Source organism: Lissotriton helveticus, chromosome 10 (assembly GCF_964261635.1).
Source record: "Lissotriton helveticus chromosome 10, aLisHel1.1, whole genome shotgun sequence".
Taxonomy (NCBI): domain Eukaryota; kingdom Metazoa; phylum Chordata; class Amphibia; order Caudata; family Salamandridae; genus Lissotriton; species Lissotriton helveticus.
In genome coordinates this window covers 707,907,812-707,929,414 of record NC_136071.1, presented here as the reverse complement: position 1 = coordinate 707,929,414, position 21,603 = coordinate 707,907,812, and the positions used below count along the sequence as shown (strand labels likewise).

The following is a 21,603-nucleotide window of genomic DNA, read 5'->3' as shown; positions in this document are numbered from 1 at the left end:
AGTCACGGCGGTGTCTGGGTCGGTGGGAGGTCTAAGGGCGAGGGTGGTAGTCAGTTGGTCCTTGGTGACCTTGCCCCAGCAGCGGCGTGGTAGCTGTTGGGTGCGGTGGTGTGTGGTGGGTTTCCTGAAGGTGAAGTGGACGCATCTGTGGTCGGTCCAGTGGGGTTTCGGTGGTGTGGTTGAAGGAGACGTGGGGGCTTGTGGAGAAGATGGGGTCCAGCGTGTGTCCAGCGGCGTGGGTGGGTGTCGTCACGAGCTGTTTGAGTCCAAGGTTGCGAGGTTGTCGATCAGGGCGGTGGAGTTGGCGTCGTTGTTGTTCTCGAGGTGGAAGTTCAGGTCCCCGAGGAGGATGTAGTCCATGGAGGCGAGGGTGTGGGTGCTGACGAGGTCGGCGATGGTGTCGCAGAACTGAGGTCGTGGTCCGGGGGATCTGTAGACGAGTGTTCCTCTGAGGGTGGGGTTGGGGTCGGTGTGGATCTGGAAGTGCATGAGCTCAGCGGAGATGAGGGTGTCGTCGGTGTTGGTCGAGATTCTGATGGTGTCTTTGTGGATGATGGCGATTCCCCCTCCCATTCCGTTGGTGTGGTCTCTGCGGGAGATCTTGTAGCCCTGTGGGATGGCTATGGCGATGTCTGGTGCTGAGGTGGCGTTCAGCCAGGTCTCCGCCAGGAAGGCGACGTCGGGGGCGGTGGAGTCGAGGAGGTCCCAGAGTTCGATGGCGTGTTTGCGAGCGGAGCGAGTGTTGAGGAGGATGCAGCGGAGGTGGTTGGGCTCTCTGGTTGGTGGTTTGGTGGGCTGGATGCTGGTGGATCTGCAGTTCCCGCAGGCAAAAGGCCCTTGGGTGCGCTTTGGGGTGGCCTGGTAGCAGGGGTGGTCTCGTTCGGTGTTGAGAGCATGGAGGGTGCTGGAGTCATAGTACAGTCTGGTGTTGCGGGGGGCGCGGGGTCCTGGCGCTGGGCGCGGTCCAGGCGCGGACGGGCGCAGACGGGCTTGCCTTTGGCGCGCCACCGGCGCGACCGATGCGCGGCCGCCGCGCGGCCTCCATAAGAGGCGAAGTGGGAGGGAGGGGCAGCTGGGAGGCGGGAGCGGGGCGGCCAATGGGCTTGGGCGGGGATACAGAAGGAAAAAGGGGGCGGGCCGCGAGGGAGCAACGGCGGGGAGCGGGGGGGCACAGAGGGCAGGGGCACGAAGGGAGCGCCTGAAAAATACAGTAAAGCAGTAAACAAAAGCAAAATACAGTCACCAACAGCAGATTACAGGGAAGAAACACAGCAAAAGAAGGTGGCAGTACCGGGGGCACACCAGCAGCGAACCCTCGGCAGCACTCGGGCACCTAGGGAGGCGTGCGGTGTGGGGAGTGACCTGGGGTCAGGTCACCCCCACGCCGCACGTGGGGCCGTGGGCAAAGAGGCCCAACAATGGCGGGAGAGGCCTAAATACCCCTCCCCATCCCCGGCGCGCCAGACATGACGCGTCCAGCGCGCCCTGTAAGGGGACACCTCCTGGAGTCCCGCAGAAGTGAGTGGGGAGGCGCCTAAATGCCACTAAGGGGTGGCCGTCCCCCGAGGTGGCCCCCTGCGGGGGCCACAGGCAGCCGCAATAGCGCTGCTCACGGTCCCCTCTGAATCAACTTTTCGTAAACATATGAAGATTTCCTCTTTGCTGCGTGGCTGTAGGTCCCCAGATCCATGAGGGTTACGGTCAGTCTGTTTTTCTGACGCTAGCGCCGGGACGCTTCCTTGGAAGCGGCTGTGAGCTTTATAAATGTTATTGTATTGTAAAGCCCCCTTAAGTCATTATATTCTACATCAAAAGGTCTTGTGGTAGGGATGCTTGCCCCTTACAATTCTTGAGATACCACTTTTGTACATGTGGAAAGATTGCATTGCTGCGCAGTTGCTTTCTGTGAGTGCACTGGGTTAAGGGTGTGCATGTGGGAAGCTTGTAGTCCTGCTTTGTGTGCGTGAGTGAGAAAAAGTTGCACTGTTACTGGCTGTGCTGTACTTAAGAGGGATGCTTACAATGCTGCTGTACAAGCTGGGAGTTGGATGATTGCACTGCTACTGTCCAAGCTTCTGTGGGTGTAAAGCTGGCCCACATGCTATGCTCAGTGTGTGTTTTCAAGAGAACCTTGTTGTTCTCCTATCTATGATGTATCGTTTTTTGTGAGTGGACCATTGGCTGCTGTTGGTACATGTTCTGTGTGATGGACGATGTGCACTTCCGTATCCATGCTGTATCAGTGATGTATGAGGGAAGCACGTTCTACTGCTGTTTGTGCTAAAGGTGACAAGCGCTTCTAATACTGCTGTCTTTGCTGACTCAAGACTGTGTAGGAGGGGAAAATTGCCCTGCTGCTGCCAGTGCGGCACTGGGAGTATGTAGTAGACCCTTGTACTCACTACCATTCCTATGTGAATCTTAAGAGTTTATCCATTTGTATCTCTTCCTTGAGTGACTTTACAACTTGTACATTTGCAATTTTTCTGTTTGTATCTCTTCCTTGTGTGACTTTACAACTTGTACATTAGCAATTTTTTCTGTTTGCATCTTTTTTGTAACTCATGTAATCCTAAGTCCTTATGTATCGCAACTGGTTTCTTATGTAAAGCGCTCAGACACCTTCGGGTAATGTTCGCGCTATATAAAATCGCATTAAATAAATAAAATTGTGTGACAGCTTGGACTTCAGCTACCCACGATCTCTGTGGCAGAAGAGGGCAGTGATGCTGTCTTTGGGAGAGCCAGGGGCTGTTAGGGTTACCAACTGGCATGGGTGCAAATTAGGACGGTGAGTGTAAAAATTCAGGACAAAGGGTCAAAATTCAGGACAGGAGGTTAAAATTCGGGACAAAAGGTAAGTTTTACAGACACGTCAGAGGAGGTTGCGCAATAGTAGAAAAGTAAGTAAATAGACAACCACTTAAGTACAAGTTCAAATAAGTTTATATTAGGTTGAGACAATCTTGCACTTTGCGTTTTTCAGTATGCCCGCAACTTGCCACCGTAGACGATTCAAAACTTGCATCGAGCTCCAGCAGGTATTAGTCACCAGACAATGGTGACCGACACCTGAATACAAGTGGGACGCTTTTATTGTTGATTGAAAACTACTGGATATACAAGGAACTTTGCAGTGCCAGCCCCCAGTAAGAATACCGACCCCCTCCCCCTTTCCAGCCTCCCAGGAAAACACACTATGCCCGGTCCGGCCAGTCCGGCCTTGCTACCACCCTCCAATTGTGTACCTCATCTTCACATAGACCGCCTCTCATGTGTATTTAATTTCTTTTTTAGTGCTACTCATCCCAAGTATGTAGGGCAGGGTGTCGGAGTGCGTTACATCACACACACATCATATAGAGACAATGACTCATGTAAACGTGAAAGTTTATGTATAGGAAATGTTACTTAAGATAATGGATGCTACAAGGTGTAATAATTCTTTTATCTATCATGGTCTTTCACCATTCATTTTGTCCTTCCATCTGTGTGCCCATCTATATCCAAGCATATTCAACTATTTGCAAACCTATCCACTATGTATCCTTCCATCAGTCATTTCACTCATCCATCCCTCCATCCACTCTTTCATTCATCCATCCATTATTCATCCATCCATCCGCACACTGATCCATCCACTCTTCCACCAATCCATCTATTCACTCATCCATCCAGCCATTTACCCTTTCACCCATCCAGCCATCCTTTCACTTACTCATCCATCCACCCAGTCACTTATCCTTTCACCTATTCACAGTTTCGGTTATTCATCCTCCCTTTCTCTCTCCATCCCACTTTCACTTATCCATCCATCCTTCCACCCACCCATCTACTCCTCCATACATGAACCCATCCACTGACCCTATTACTCATCCACACTTTCACTTCTTCACTCATCTACCCATCCTTTTGCCCATCTACCCCCTTTCACCCACTCATCAATCCTTACACCCACCCTTTCACTCATCCATCCATTCACCCTCTCATTTATCAATTCGTCAATCCATCCATCCTTTCACTTATCCATCCACCAATTCACTCGCCCATCATCTACCCTTTCACCCATTCATTCATCTATTTACCTTTTCACTCACTCATCCATCCTTTCTTTCATTACCTATCCATTCACCCTTGCATACATCCATTTATCCTTTCACTAATCCATCCAGCCATTCGCACATATCTTCACTTATATACTCACCCACCCAGCCATTCACACATTCCTTCACTTATTTACTCACCCACCTTTTCACATTATGAGCTGAGCCTTTGTTTGCAGTGTTGCAGACAGAAGAGGCCCATCAAGAACTTCACCTCGCTGTAGTTTCTAAAGCAGAGGGTGGGTGGGGGAGGGTTCACTATGCCCCTGCACATAGGCAATCTGAAAACTTAGAAGTCATGCATGATGCAGTGCCAGGACGTGAGGTGACTGTGACATGGTGTTGTTTCCAGGGCCTTACGTGGGGAAGCAAAACGGGGGGTTCTCTTCAAAGGGGGTTTTTGATGTAATTAAGGGCATGGCTTAACACACCTAGGCTAAAAATATGTGCTTAGAATAGTGTTCCGCCTGACTGGTATTATGTTGTTTCTGTCATTGCATCCAGATATATAATACACCAAGTATCATTACACCCACCACAAGCCAGGACTATTGGCTTTGTCAATGGTTTTTAGTTGCTTAAAATAAAAAAGCAGCACCATGGCTTTGTTGAATATAATATGAAAAATGCGTCAGTTCTAAAATGATGAGACAGTGAAAGAACTACAGCCCGTTCTTTTTTTACTTGTTTCACAGGCTTCTTTATATAAACTGTATTCTCATGTTGGAGCATGGGCGTTTTACCTTTTATCCATCTAACAGAATGCCCTGCTGTACAATGAGGCAGGATGAGGCCACCACATGCTTTAACAGCCCAGACTGCCCCATTGTCATTCTGTAGGTGACAATTAGCCGGCATACAGAATGACAAAAGGCGGGTGGGGCTGCTCTTGTGCTTGAGGAGTGTGAGGCGGCCCCATCAAGGGGCTAAGGCTTCTCGCAGGGGAGCAGTGCTGCTCCCTATAATGGCCAAAATTACGGAAAAAAGGCGTGCGTAAAAAGGACCCTCATGGGCAACGGACGTGAGGTCAAAATTACGAACAGTCCATGAAATTTACTGGTGGTTGGTCACACTAGTGGCTGTACCATTTGTTTAGAAATAATTTTAGAGGCAAACCAAATCAAAAGTTACATAGGAATAAAAATAAGCCAATGTAGTATGTATGCGAAAACACAAGCCTTTTTATTATTTCTGTTATATTCTATTTTTTTCTCTACGTTTCATTTTTATTGAATGCTGATTCGTCCCTCTAGGTGCCTCACTCCCTGTTTTTGTACTTCATATGCTAACTTTTCCTTTCTTTTGCTCTTTATCACTCTGGCTTGCTTTCTCACTCTTTTGCTGACACACACTCTCTTCCTCCAGCTCTATGCTTTCTCTCTGACCCCTGCCTTTCCTCGTTTTCTCATAAAACAATCTCTCCTCCCTTCACTTTGCCTCTTTCATCCTTTCCAAAACAATTTCTCCCCATGTGTTCTATGCCTTTCTCCACTCTTCCCTTTTTCAGACTCACTCTCTCAGGACTCACTCTCTCTATATATACATATATTTTACACACACAGACACCCCGCCAACCCACCCACCACCCCCACCAAAAAGGAAGCAGGGAACTTTGGGTAGTTCCCGAGTTTAGGTGGAGAGCAGCTCCTTTATATGGAGCAACCCTACAACATCATCAACACTGATTCTACACACTGGCTAATCCTATGCTTAAAGAATTTGCTGTAAAAATGGCAAACGGCTTTGTCACGCTCTAGCTCGTCGTGGATGGCACTGTTCTAATCCAATGTTTAAAAACTCTGCTAGAAAAACATTTGAGGTGGTTTTGTAGGGTGCTCCATGGAAAGAAGAATGCACTACATCTAAACTTGGAAAATATCCAGAGTTCCATGCTTCATTTTTTGCATAATTTTGCAGCACCCTATGCCTGAAAGTAAATTGTCATATATATCCAAAATAACTTTGGTAATAGCAAGAGACCAAAGGCGACGGGCACTCCAGGGTAGCGTGATACCAATGCCTTTATTTGCAGAAGCAGAGAGACATCTACTGCGTTTCGGCTCGATTGAGCCTTTCTCAAGGTGGCAGACCCCACCACCATTAGAAAATAAATAAGCATCACGGTATAGACAACAAAGAAATCTTCAGTGAAGTGTCAAACCAGTATATAATGCATTTGGACATATTTACACGATAATAGAATATTAAATTCATCACAGTGAAATATCCAGTATAATCTGTAAAGTGCATAAAGAAAAATAAAGAAAATGCAAACGGGGACATAAATGAAATACTATTGTTTATGAAGACCACAAACCAATTAATATGCTTGAGCACAGACCAGGTAATAAATTATTAGGAGATGTACACTCAGTAAATATTTGTAATAGGGCACTGGTCGATACTCATGAAGCTGTAATTCAGAAAGGTCATAGGCTTAAACCAAGTTAGTTAACAGAGAAAACTATATAGGTGACAGATACTTCAGGGATCAACATGTGGGTAAGAGGAGTTGTAGGCAGGGTGTTGTTCTGTTTCACCAGTTACCAAGTTCACCCCAAACATTGTGCCTTCCTCAAAACCAAGATGCTGTACCTTCAAAGACCACATTAAGGGAGGCCAATATAGTGTTGATCGAAGGGAGGGTTCTATCTTTCTAACCAGAAGAGCTAGGGGAACAGAAAGCAAGGTAATGCCCCTTTAAGGAGACTATTAACACTCTAAATTGGAAACTAGCATTTACTCACAATAATGTTACTCTTCGCCTACTGGAGATTGCCAGAGTGTCCCCCAAACACAGTTTGCTTGACACTGCCAGAAAGCTTGGGTTGCGTCCCATCACAGAGTGTATGGCGTTGGGAGACATTACAGGCAAACTAAAGTACGGGCCGGCCAACCGGGAAATGGAGACTAGGAAAATATTCGCGGTTCAGGATCCCTCTAATTGTTTAGGTGCAGAATTTCTCAGCTCTGCAGATACTTTTCTTTAATCCCTAAAAGCAGTTATACATGAAACAATGCCCACCAACAACTGAAATCAAAATCCTATAATAAAAAAGGTAACAGTACGCAAAGCTCAAGTGGTAAACAAACTTCACAAACGGAATGCCAATATACAAAAATCCAGTTTTCCTTAGAATTCTTTATGAATGCCCCACATACTGGTAGTATTTGAGGAGACCCTAAAGACTGACTTCGTTTGCAGAGCCACAAAAACGGTTATACTTAAGCCTGGAAACCCCCCCCACAAATGAACCTCATACCAGCCCATAACACTCATTAACTTTAAGACTAAGCTCCTAGCTAAAATGTTGGCAAAAAGGCAAATAAATATATCAATCAACAGGCATCAAAATGGCTTTATACCATACCACAGTACTTGCCACTGCATTAGACACTTGCTTCAGGATTCTACTGCATTGCTTCAGGTGGATTTTGAAAAGGCTTTGATCTATGTCAAATGGTTCTTTCTCCACCAAGTTCTGAACATATTTAACTTCAGCCCCATTTTCCTTGCTCATATATGGAGCCTTTATACACCCACATTGGTCAATTTCTTTCATCTCCTTTCCCAATAGAACAGTGCACAACGCATTGATGCCCATTGTATGTATCCCCTTTTAGTTGTGCTCGTTATTGAGACACTCCTAGAGTTCATCAGACGAGACGCACAGATCTGGGGGTATAGATGGAATGGCAGCAAAAAATAAAAAGTATCCTCCTATGCAATTGATATGCTGTTTTGCATTCAGAAACCTGAAAGCACAGTACCAAACCTGATACCTCAGAACTTAGTGTAAACTGGTAGAAAGTCAGAAATAGGTTGGTTCAGGGCTCTTATGCATATGCCATAGGGGTTCATGGATAAGGTAGATTCAATATGAATAGTTAAACTGTATCAGAAAGTATCTGGTGGATATAGCTACCTCTCTAGTGTCCATGAGTGAAAAAGTCCAGTCTTAAACCTCAAGTGGCCCTACATCCTTCTTCCATTCCGCTTTAAGTGCAGCGCATATATCAGGTGTATTGATTATTAAGGAACGGTATAGTAGTGATATTTGTTGTTGAGGCAATATAGACAAGGCAAGTTGCACTTCCGGTGTGAGATTATTTTAGATATCTGGGACATATACATATAAACAGATTCACAGTTATGGTGGGATCTTAATATAACCCCACTGAGTGAAAAGTGACTTAGAAACTTTGATAACACGTTCAATGTACAAAAAGGGAATGGATGCACTATTAAAGATGGTCTTACCACTATAATACTGCAAGACCTGCCATATGTTATACCCAAAAGCTTCTTTAAATGGTTGCAGTCCACTCTGCACAGCTATCTATGGGAAGGGGGAGCAACAGGGGTCTAATTCCTGAAATGTGTACAACCATCTTATTATGGAGTCTTAATTATACCAGGTGCCAGTGTGTATTAATTGGCCAGACATTGAATCCCTATCAATAACTCATTATTTGAAAACAGAAATGACTTAAGTACTGGACTAGAAATCAAACTCCTAGACCGATATGCACACCTGATGTACTGTATGGCATGGCAATCCCACATACATTACATAATCGCTATTGATTGCTGGCAGCATGCACTGGTATGGATATAATAGGAGGGTATACTAACCAAAAAACACCCCTCTGCAGGAGTGTGGAATTTAACGAAATATCTACTTGTCCATGGGGCAGGTTACTTCCTAAATCTACTTGTCCTGTAACAAAATGCACTTGTCCCTTTTGTGCCATGTAATGCGGCAGCAAATTATGGCTGCAATCTGATTATATAAGTGCTCTGATATAGCCTCTCTGATTATGCCAGTACTATTTCTTGCCCTACTTCTGTAAATTCCTCATTTCTGTAATTTGCACATTTGAGACTTTCTTTAAAAATTGGGCCTCTAATGAGCTCTGGCGTTAACCAGGATCTTTTGTGTTCCAATGCTTGTTTATTTTTATGTTTCCCATAATCTTATTGGAACTGGTACACTGATTTTCTATTATGAATATTTTTGAGAAATACTAGCATACATCAACACACTTTACTAATTGATGCTGCAAATAAATGGTACCTAAACGTTTACAGTAATTTAGCTAAATGCTTTTTCCCCCTACTTTCATTTTTTTTTGAACATTTTTTTTTTAAAGCAAAGAATCATCAATCTTACTTTCAAGCTTCTGCAAATATTTGCATCTAATCAGAGAGCATTCTTGGAACCTTATACATAGCCTCATATTGCAAAACTTTTAAAACGTGTGTACATATTTTTAAACTGGAACCACTGTCAGTAATGCAGTCAGAGCTTACATTTACTGAGAGCGCTCACCCTAATAATAAAGGGTTTCAATTAATGAACCATGAATACAAGTTTGAACAGCATTATAAATATTACATTGACTGCAGATAATGCCCTTCCCTGATCCATATTGCGCTATTATAAACTGGCAGCCGAAGGGATTGTGCTGTAGGGGGTCGGGCCTACTTGTCTCAAGGACAAAATACACATGAAAACCTGTTGCCCTTGACCTCAAACAACTTGTGTTGGGCGTCGGGCTATAGGAATTCCACACCCCTGCTCTGGCACCGTAGTTGACAAGCTTAAGTGCCATGTCTAGACTGGTTCTGCCCCTAGGATCTAATCGGAATATCGAAACTCTGAAATGTGTAGAAATCCAGTCACCTTAAAAGTTTTGAAAAATTACCGCTGGCATTCCCTTGATAAATCCCAATTTTACTGCTGTATACAACTTTGTAATGCTTTAGACCCATATAGAGAGAGACTGGTGGTGCTCACCAAATTTAACCCCTAGAACCAAAACGAACAATGGAATGACTTGAAATTAAGGATATTTCCAAGGTCTATAAGTACCTCGTATTACACACACGAAAAGACGTACAGATTGGCTGGGAGCGGGATCTGGGCAACTTAGAGGAGGAGGAATTGACTTGGCCAAGATGGCCTCTAGCTCATTAGCAATATCATCTTGCCTCTTAAAGTAGTTTCAAAGAGCCTATTACAACCCTAAAACACTTTGGAAAATGGGCAGAAATCCCAGCCCTAATTGTCTAAGATGCAGAATTTTTATAGCCACTTACCTTCACACAGTATGGAATGCCCCATTATTAAAGAAGTCTTGACAAGAAAACACTAGAGCAGGTCGTAGGAAAACCAGTAATTGCTGATCCCAAAATAGCAATCCTGTAAATAATGCACAATTATGAGGAATCCTCTAATGCCTATTTACTAGTAGCATTGAGTCTAGTGATTGAGAAGTGAGATATTGCTCATCATCAGCAACTGAACAAGGCCTCTCCTATAAGTGGCTCAAAGGAGTGGAGGAGGAGTCAAGGCGGTGGAGTCGGTGTATAAAGTAAGGCGCTGTTTAAAAATTATGAGAACAGTTTTTTGGGGCACATGGTGACCCACTTCCGATATGTATTGCCCACATTATGAGTATACATATAATAAAAGAATATTTATCTGGAAAAATATGTATGTTGTGCCTGCTATGATGTGTAAACGGAAGATAAATGCATCACTGTACATTTGCTGTATAGTTACAATTAAAGGAAAAATAATAAAAAGAATGATTTTAAAAAAACAAAAAAGAAAACAACGCCAGAAATGTAATTAATTAGTCCCTCCTATTGTTCTCTCAACCAATCTGCCACCTTTATGCTCCTGAAATACAAAGCTACATCATATTCAGTTGGTTTTGAGCACGTTGATATCCCATGGGCCGACCTTCTTCCTGGCAATTACAGCACAGTAAACTTCTGTTAAAGATGTAGGAGAATGCTGCGGAGACATTTGGACTAGATGACCACCTGGCATGGAATTCTGGATAAATATTCTATAACTTCTGGACAAAAGAAACAAAATTAAGAACACAAAGAGTGGACAAAGGGTCACATTTACAGACAAATGCAGGGCAAAAGTTGACAGCAGGCACAATAGTAAATATGTGTGGTTACAGGACTCTTTCCTTGTTAGCAGTGCTCTATATTTGAAGGTGGACATTAAACTGGTAGATCAGGAGAGATTTGTTGCCTAAATTCAAAAACCAATAGTCAGGTTATAAAGGTTGAGCTGCAGTTTATAGTTAATATGACCTTCTGGACTGGGTCCTAAACATTAACTGAAAGTAGAACAACCTCTCAACCCATGGAGTCTGATTAGAGCGACGTCAGGCGTTACTGGTAGCCTGGATGACCCCAATGCAGCATACCCTTCAAACAGGAGGGTGAAGTCAGGTGTTTGTGGCAGGTAATGGAATTGACGTCAGTCAGTGTAGCTTTACATTATTATGGAGGATGACAAAGGTATCCTTGGCGTGGTGTTCCAACCGCTGTGCCCCATCACCACAAACTGAAGTCAACGGGATACATTTGGCTTGATGCTAGGGTGAACAAATAAAAGGTTACGGCATCACACAGTCCACAAAAGATGGTTGTGGTGAGTTTGTATGCAGCTAATTTAGTTTCAGTGAACACTAAAGAATATAGGATTTACACTTCCTCATAGTGGATATACCTTTAAAATTTGACAAGTAAAATGATAACTGAGCAAGTCGCTCCCTTTGTCTTTGTGAAAGTGTACTAATTTTATTTCACAGCCACAAAAGTAGCTGTCTTAGATAGTAGATACAGACAGAGCTCGAATGTAGTCAGCATTCCCAGATTAAAGGGTGAGAACTCCTTAGGTGAAAAGTCTAAAGGAAGAGGAAAGCTGTCAGGTCTGTCAAAGTTAGGAGTAGCATATTGCTGCACTAATGGGGGATATGGTGAGAAGTGTGCTGTCGACGAATAAGCCAGAAAACTGAGTACTACTAATGCACAACAAGAGTACATGGATTACATGTAAAAGAACTGGTTTTAACTAAATGCTTATGCATGTTCGGGGAGGAAGCTAGTCAGGCTAGTTCAAGAGTCAAACGTCGTACCTAGTGTTCTTGACAGACCCAGAGTGAGTTCCTGAGAATATTTGACTTATTATAGTGGATTGGCTCATTTATGAGTTCATGTTTACGCCACCCCTCTACAAGCAGCGATACCAGTCTGTGAAGGATCTAGTGGAAAAACACCAACCAAAAAAGGTGGCGGACTTGGGATGTGCTGACTGCTCAATATTGTGGATGCTGAAATTTTGCAAATGCATTGGGGAACTTGTTGGTCTAGACATCTGTGAAGATGAAATGAAAGAAAAAATGCACACACTGGCTTCCCTTCCTTGTGATTATCTCCAGCCCTGTGCAAGGCATTTGTCTGTCATGCTCCACAAAGGTTCGGTTGCCCAAAAGGATCCAGTCCTACTCAACTTTGACATGGTGACTAGTATTGAACTAATAGAGCATATGGAGTCGAAAAACTGGAAATGTTCCAAAAGGTGGTATTTGGTTTTATGGCTCCTGCACGAGTGATTATCAGCACTCCAAACTTTGAATTCAACCACTTGCTTCCAAAATCGACATTATTCAGACATCCAGATCACAAGTTTGAGTGGAAAAGAGAAGAGTTTCAGTGCTGGTCTTCGAATGCTGCTGATCGATATAATTACACAGTGGAATTTAGTGGTGTAGAAGCACCACCCGCAGACGCTGGAGACATTGGATTTTGTACTCAAATAGCTGTCTTTGTGAGGAATTACTTGGAGACTGATGAGATGGTTAACAAAAAGAGAGAGACACAACATGTCTACGAAACTGTTTTCAAAATAGTGTACCCAAGCCTCCATGATGAGCAATATCTTCAGATTGCAGTAATTAATGAAACTATGTACCAAGTGCATAGAATTAAGAGACTTCTTTGGAACAATATGCAGCTTGAGGCTAAAGAAGGTCATGGTCTACAGTTTGATTCTGATCACAAATATTTGACACATCGACTTGGAAATGAATGGTCTAAAATGTTATTCCTACAAAGGCAGAGGGCAGCATCCAGAAAAGAGGACTTGAGCCATATATGCGAAAAAATAAAGTTTATGTTCCCCTGGCTTATCTGTTTTCTATTCCCAAAGTGAACAAACTTTGTGGCACCTATGATATTCTACTAAAGATGATAACTGGCAAAGTTACACTCAACCATGATGGATCTGCTGTGAAACTCAAGATTGATCTTGAAAGCGAGAATTATTTTTTGTAAGCTGGTTAGTTACTCTTTTGAAGCAATACCTTTGCAGGAAATATTTGGGTCTATTTTCATTTCAAGTGGTCTAAATTTGTAAAATGAAGGTTTATTTTTTTTGTCATGCAGGAAATCATGCTGATCAGGTGTGTTACATCAGTGACTTTTCATAAAATATTCATTTTATAGTATGATGTCATGATTACTATTTCAGGTTTATATTATTTACATCCAACATATTTGTGCCTAGTGCTATTAAATTGTTTATAAGCCCCAAAAAAAAAAGAAATGCTTATGCATGTTCGGTTATGCTCAGTGAGATAGCGGTGCACAATTAAAATTCACAAACAGCAAGTGTGGCAGCTGCCGTAAGGTGTAATGCTCATATTAAAGGAGATAAACTGTGCTTCTCAGTTCAAGACTCACCAAGCATGAAGCTAGTTCACATAATGTAGCTAAAGCTCAGCACATTACACTGTGCTTCATACTGTAAGACTCACAAAGTGTGAGACTGTCCCCAGCAGTGTGATTGTTTTTCACTGTAAACCCTCAAGTCAGCCTACACCTGGGTAATACTGTTCTCTGTGTCAAACTATCATTAAGTAAATGACTCAAAGGGGCTGACCTAGATCCCTTCCAAGTATTAATTACAAAAGCTCAGGAGAAACTACTGATGTTGCTGGTAGCCCAGAGCTATAAAGAGGCTATAATCACGAAATTGCTATTTCACCACCTATGATACCTCTTATAAAAGAGAGGAGCAACTGCATTTATTGTTAATTGTTATTTTAAGAGGTGGGCAGAGCCAAGCTGTGCAAGACAGCCATGCTCTATTGACCTTCCGAGCTAGCTATTTTTCTCACTTTGCTTGAAGCTAGCTTGATATTGCGACTCACTTAGGGGAGCTAACGATTAGTGGAAGCAGTGAAAAGTTGGATGATCCTGCATCAGCCCCTGGTGACCATTTGAGTAAGTTTTCTGTGGAAGTGCAACAGTCTTTAACCCGCTCTGCGCTGGATGTTACATGGTTGCTACGACGCGGGTAATGCTCAGGTGGAAGTATTGCAGATGGGGCTCTCGATATACCGAATGGGACTCGAGTGTGGCTGCTGCCATCTTTGAGAGCTGTGCACAATACCAATATAATCGGCACCGGACTTAATTGAAGAGAGTATACGGTCAGGACAAGGAGGGGCAGTGCATGGATGGAAAATGCCCACAATTGGAGCAGCTACTCTTCTAGGCCCATATGGGCTCTTGGTTGCTTTCTTTAAGGCAGAGGATTACATTTGGAGGCTTTATTATGATAGTAGGGAAACTCCAAAAAGTGGAGGAAAACAGGGACTCAATAGCAGATGGGCTCTGGAGACAGAGACAGATATGATGGGTAGGGAGTGGGTGACTACGAAGAAGCTGGAGGGTGTGACCGCCCTCAAACACGCTACCCGCAAGCACCACCAGCTCATCCGCACCACCAAGAAGAAATCCCTGAAGGAACGACTGGACAACAACGCCCACGACGGCAAAGAGCTCTTCACTATCGTCAAGGAGTTCTCCAACCCCAGCACCAACTACATCACTCCGTCACAAGACCTCTGCGACTCCCTCGCCTCGTTCTTCCACCGCAAGATCGCCGACATCCACAACAGCTTCGGCGCCCCACCCACGCACCCAACCGTCGAACCAACTCCCCCCACCGCCATCCTTCGCACCTGGACCACGGTGACCACCGAAGACACAGCCCGCACGATGAACACCATCCACTCCGGATCACCGACCGACCCCTGCCCACACCACGTCTTCAACAAGGCCATCTCCACCATCGCACCCCAACTCCGGAACATCATCAACGCCTCCTTCAACACCGCCACCTTCCCGGAGAGCTGGAGGCACGCCGAGATCAGCGCCCTCCTGAAGAAACCTACAGCGGACCCCACCGATCTCAAAAACTTCCGCCCCATCTCGCTCCTCCCTTTTCCTGCTAAAGTCATCGTGAAGATCGTCAACAGACAGCTGACCGCCTTCCTCGAGACGAACGGATCCCTCGACCCCTCGCAGTCCGGCTTCAGAGCCAACCACAGCAGCGAGACCGCCCTCATCGCAGTCACCGACGACATCCGGACCCTGCTCGACAAGGGGGAAACAGTGGCCCTCATCCTCCTGGACCTCTCCGCTGCGTTCGACACGGTCTGCCACCGCACCCTAGTCCAGCGCCTCAGCAACATCGGTATCCAAGAGAAGGCACTGGAGTGGATCATCTCGTTCCTCGCCGGAAGAACACAAAGAGTCCGCCTCCCCCCGTTTCGCTCCGAGGCCACCGAAGTCATCTGCGGCGTCCCGCAAGGATCTTCACTCAGCCCCACCCTCTTCAACATCTACATGAAACCTCTCGCAGCCATCGCACTCCAGCACAACCTCAACATCCTCTCTTACGCCGACGACACCCAGCTGATCCTCTCCCTCACCAGAGACCCCAACACCGCCAGAACCTGCCTACACGAAGGGATGAAAGACGTCGCCGAGTGGATGAAGGACAGCCGCCTGAAACTGAACTCGGACAAGACGGAAGTCCTCATCCTGGGATCTTCGCCCTCCGCCTGGGACGACTCCTGGTGGCCCCCAGCCCTGGGCACCGCACCCAAGCCAACCGACCACGCATGCAACCTGGGCTTCATCCTGGACCCCTCCCTCTCGATGACCAGACAAGTCAACGCCGTCTCCTCATCGTGCTTCAACACCCTGCGTATGCTTCGCAAGATCTTCCGCTGGATCCCGACCGAGACCAGGAAGACTGTCACCCAGGCACTCGTCACCAGCCGACTGGACTACGGAAACGCCCTCTACACCGGAACCACAGCCAAGCTACAGAAAAGACTCCAGCGCATCCAGAACGCCTCCGCCCGACTCATCCTGGATGTCCCCCGACGCAGCCACAACTCCAGCCACCTGAGGAACCTGCACTGGCTCCCCGTCGACAAGAGGATCACGTTCCGGCTCCTCACCCACGCACACAAGTCTCTCCACGACCTGGGCCCCAAGTACCTCAACGACCGCCTGACCTTCTACACGCCCACCCGCCAGCTACGGTCCACCAGCCTCGCCCTCGCAGCCGTACCACGCATCCGAAGAGCCACCGCCAGAGGAAGATCCTTCTCTTACCTGGCTGCCAAGACTTGGAACTCCCTCCCCATCCACCTTCGGCTGACCCAGGACCATCTCGCCTTCAGGAAACAACTCAAGACCTGGTTGTTCGAGCAGTAGCATACCCCTCCCCCAAGCGCCTTGAGACCCTCCCGGGTGAGTAGTGCGCTATACAAATGGCATGATTGATTGATTGATTGTGACCACACTTGTGCCCAGGCCCACCGGCTCATCATGCTCATTCCTGTTTGGAGAATGCAGCTGTTGCATACTGCAATCCATTACAACAACTCCCACCCTGCCTGGGTCAGCCTTCTATCCTGTGGCAGTAGCAAGACCGTACTTAGGCAGCCGCCCACTTGCCGGATCCAAACTGGGGCCAGCACTGACAAAGCCTATCAGCTGCACATAAGGGCTCCATGATAGTCTCCAGCGAGTCAGTTTCCAGCAAATACTTGAAACCTTTGGGAGCAGGCTACACAGGCAGGCAAAGCAGCAGCTACCCAGATCAAGCCAGACGCTTTGCACACGTTGATAACGGCCTCACCAGTGTATGACACTCTTAGTGCTGGGTCGAATGCATCCCAAAACCATGCCCAGATGTGATGTTTGAAATGCATTTTGGTTGCGTTACTGAAGAGACCACAAATGTTATGCCAGAGTTCAACGCAAAATAGAACAAGTGGATGATCTTGTATCTGGGCTGATTAACGTAAAGCACACTTGTTAGTGTAAAGAGCTAATTAATTATTTTATTTGGGATCAATTCGTTGGCTGCACCAGCAATCCCATGATGCAGTAAGAGTTACTGGCAGAGACCTCTAGTTTGATACAAGCTTTATATATTGTCACGATTATGCAACTGGAGCTATGTGCGTAAAGAAAATGAGGACATCACACTTTAAGGCCAATCACAGTAATGTCATCTTCTAAGAAAGATGACTTTTGTTCCTATGATGAGAATTCGAGGTCAAAAGCGGGAGATGAAAGTAAACTTGGGACACACATTAAATAATGCCATGTTTTTTGTGAGGAACTTGGTATGTAGAAATTGTGGGAAGAGGGGATAATATGCCAGAGTGTGTGGGATGAATAAAGTTCAACTGGTAAAAAGGGGGGAAAACGAGAGGGAAAAAGACAAAAAGCCTGTCTAGGAAGTGAAAAAGTAAGAACCAAAAATGATGAGGAGTGATTACACCAAAATATAAAGTAAAACTAGATGAGAAAAGCTTCTAAATGTTTGGAGATTCAGGATCACTTTACACACAGGTCGGAAAAGGGATTTGGAGAGGGAATTTGATAAATGCATGGGTAAACTTTTAGGCGCAGATATTAATCCAGGATAGTATGGCTGAGGCAGCACTGATCTGGGAGGCACGTTATGCATGGAAGTGATGTTTCATAGAAGAAACCAGTGGTGGTATATTAGACGACAGGGATAATAACTTTTTTGACTAGGGACATCACCCAGACCTTAAGGCAACAGTGAAACCTGAATGCTAAGGAGCATTTAATATTGTTCTCAAGGTCACGAAGTTGAAGACATCCTGAAAAAATTCCCTCTTCTTTTTCTTTACGCAATGACTTGGAATTGCTAGAGATTTAAGCATAGAACTGTGTTGAAATGGAGGTCAAACTGGTAGTGCGTAAAGTGAAGATAATACCCCATTGTTGTAAAAATCAGTTGAGGTTGGAATTGGAAAGGTTACTAAAAGCAGGCAACATTGAGACAGAGATATCAGAGTGGTTGGCCCCAATAGTTCCGACAGCCAATGCCTTTGCTTGTGTGTTTACCTGCATAATCGTAAGAAATTACTGGCTAGATTGGTATCCTCTTCCAACCATTTCAGAGGCCTTGGCTGTGTAAGTGTCTTTAATCTGATGTATTTATCATATGCTGGAAGAAGCAGCTGGTTGTATGTTCTAGAGATTGGCAGCTTGTACTGAGAAAATGGTGCCTCTTATGGATGTCTTACAGAAAGGAGGTATGGTGCAAAAGTGGAGCGCTGTGTCATATTTTGTTTGTATAGCTGGAATTTAATTTGGTGATCCTTTTCATAGGGAGGCACTTTCCACAATGCAAAGTGCCTTGAACATTGCTTGTTTAGATACAGTTAGCCAGTGATGTGATTGAAGGGCTGAGTCCTCTGGGAAGAGGTGGAGGAGTCTAGCAGCAGGATTTTTGATTAGTTACATTTTGCATATGATGAAACGGAGGGTACCGAGGTACAGACTGTTTTCTTAGTGGAGCTTGGCGATTACAAGTGTTAGCACAGACTGTAGCTTTTGTTAGTATCCAAGGTACTGGTACATGTACCAGTGCATGGGTTAACAAGCAGCATATTCAGTTAGGCGATGATTAGCCCTCCCCTTTCCCATTACGACGAGGCGGATTGTGATACTTGCCAGTCCTGCCCTCTACACCATCTCTCCTCCTGCCTACCATGACGCAGGGAGTGGTGCATCCATAGTGCCCACATCAGATCTGCTTGACCCAGCCCGATTATCCCCCGACCAAGCCATTTGCTCAATCAGCCACCTCTTACTATTCAGTCCTCCCGATTACCATAGCCCTGGTGGGGATTATATGACTTTCCCAGCATTTTTCCATACTTCCAATATGACGCCCACTCACCCCTGGTAGCGCTGACTTTCCTTCCAATTGAAACCACCTGTGAACAATTAAGAACAGAGCAGTCTTAAGTCGCAGACCTCCCCACTGCCTTCACCTCTGAGGTGCCGGAGACGTTGTAGGTTGTCCTGTGCAATGTCACGTTGACTCTGTACTCATTTTTAGAACTTTCTTGATACCAGGAATTCCCCTGGGCCCACGTTATTTATCTATTTGTGTCCTTCCAGCACGCTTTAACCAGATAAGCATACTCACTGATTAAACTAGGACTCAGAGAATTGCTTAGTGTAGGAAAGTGCCCCTTTTTGCATGGTTACCCGCTAACTTTTTGCCAGATATTTTGTTAACTTAACGGAGTGTGCCCTGGGTCTCTGCCACTCAGGCTCCCATTGCAAGTGTTCTTTCCCAAAACTCTACCTTTGTCTCCACAAGTGGCACACCTCTGGGCCATGTGCAAGTCCCTTGTAAAAGGGACCACTGGTACCAAGGGCCTTGTGACCAGAGAAGGCCTCAGAGAGCTGCAGCATGTATTATGCCACCCTGAGACCTCTCACCTTAACACATTGCCATTGCTGGCTACGTGTTTTGGTGCAGACCAAACTGAAGTCGACATGGCACTAATACCTGTGTGCCCTGCCCACTCACACTGCCTTTGGCATGGGTAAGTCACCCCTCTAGGTGGCTTTAAAGCCCGAAAGGCAGGGTCCACCATACCACAGGTGAGGGCATAGCTGCATGATCAATATGCTCCTACAGTGTTTGTGCCATTCACAGACATTGTAAATGCAGTGAAGCCCTTTTGAGTACATGGGCTCGGTGTTTGTCAGCAGCATGCACTCCACAGCTTTAGGATAGCTTTACTGAAGACTAAGAAGTTTCATACCAAACTTTTCAGCACATTAAACCCACACGGATGCCAGTGTTGGATTTAAAGTAAAATACACTCAAGAGGGCATTTCAGAGATGCCCCCTGAAAAACGACCAGCCTTGGTGTGGTTCCTCACTGACTACCAACCATCTGCCACCACCAGACAGATTTCTTGACCACTGGGTAGAGAGCCTTCCGCTCTCTGGGTCATAAAACGAAGCTTATCCCAGGCAGAGGTATCATGCCTCCTTCCCCAGGATGGGCAGGGTACACGAAGGGAAGCTTCAAAGGCTTGCCGCCTTTGTTAGCTGACCCATCCTCTGCTGCTATCAGCAGCTGGCTCTCATTGGTTCTGACCCCCTTTGGAGAATCGTCGGGAAAACCTAGAGAGTAAGGGAGGTATGCCCACCTTTGCCAACCCCACCCCTTAGGTGGGGGAGGCAAAGTGAAGCGCACATTTCATCCCCTACATCTTGAAGATTAGGGGACATTCCCATCTTATCAGGACGAGGCATATGCCCCCTCCCACTGGAGGGTGCCATAAGAGGGGGTGTCATACACCCCAGGGAAGGGACCCATTGGTCCCAACCTGCAAACCCCTGTAACGCTCCTAAATCTAGGTATTATGGGGCACCCCTTAATCTTGCTCCTTAGATTCGACAACCTAAGAAGAAGGACTGAAGAGCCATGCTGCAGAGAACTGCTTCGGCCCCAGTCCTACCAGTCTGTCTTCTGCTTCAGAGACCCTGCGAGCTGAAACCAGTGAGTCTTGCAGTCAACAGACTCCAAGAACCCCGGAGACCTGCCCTGCCTTTGAGAAAGACTCTGATCTCCTGTGGACCCCGGATCTGTCCACCAACCAAATCAAGCCCAGACTCCAGGTGGAGGCGTGGGTCTGCACCTGAGGCCCATGGCCCGAATAGCAAAACACCACAGGGACATCCACCAAGTGATCCTGACCTGGGATCCAGTGTTGGACGACCTCCCCTTTGCCGGGTCCCCACTGACCACATCTGGTGAAGAAACCCTACACGAAAGGACACCCCTGCACCCGCAGTCCTCTGGCCTTGGGGTGCCCGACAGACGGTGTCCCTGTGCCCAGCAGCCCTCCAACTTCACCCTCTAGTCACTGGGTCCTGTCATCAAGTCTCCTGCTTCCAGCCTGCAGCACTTCTTCCTGACCGACTACCTCTATTGGGAGCCCAGCACAGTTTTTGCACTCTGCCACCTGTGTGTCGCTGGAGGTGTGCTCTTGGAGCCTACTTGTGACCCCGTTTGTGCTGATCACTGATCCCTGTGTCCTGAAATCGCAGGTACCTACCAGTAAGTGGTGCTCTTCGGAGTACCGTCTGTCTCCATATCATTGCATTGGGTACCAGACCACTCCTTTGGCCTCTGAACCTGGCCGTCCATGTGCCACTCAGGGTGCATTCTTTGTACCTACTTGAGGCTTGTCCTGTGCCAGGGCTACAAACCCGAGACGGAACCCCTAATCCTAGTACTTACCCATAAAGTACTAACCTTGTCTTCCTTCATAGGATTGCACTCAACTCAAACCAATAATTTGCAATTCTTATCTTTACATTGCAAAGCCTAAACTGTAATTGTTCTGCATTTACCAAAGTAACAACATACTGTAAAAGTATATAACTGCATTTACAACACATTACTGCATTCTTGAACAGTATTGCTACTTTTAAAAACACTGTGAATGTACCTGCAATAAGTG

The 21,603-nt window shown here is 45.9% G+C and overlaps 1 protein-coding gene and 1 pseudogene across 2 annotated transcripts in view; both read left to right on the top strand.

The window, feature by feature from the left end:
• The window catches only part of CNPY1 (canopy FGF signaling regulator 1), a 511,443-nt gene that overhangs the window by 125,571 nt on the left and 364,269 nt on the right, over window positions 1-21,603 (top strand). The gene's annotated exons all lie outside the window — the stretch shown is intronic.
• On the top strand, window positions 12,081-13,251 carry LOC144785466 (small RNA 2'-O-methyltransferase pseudogene; annotated as a pseudogene).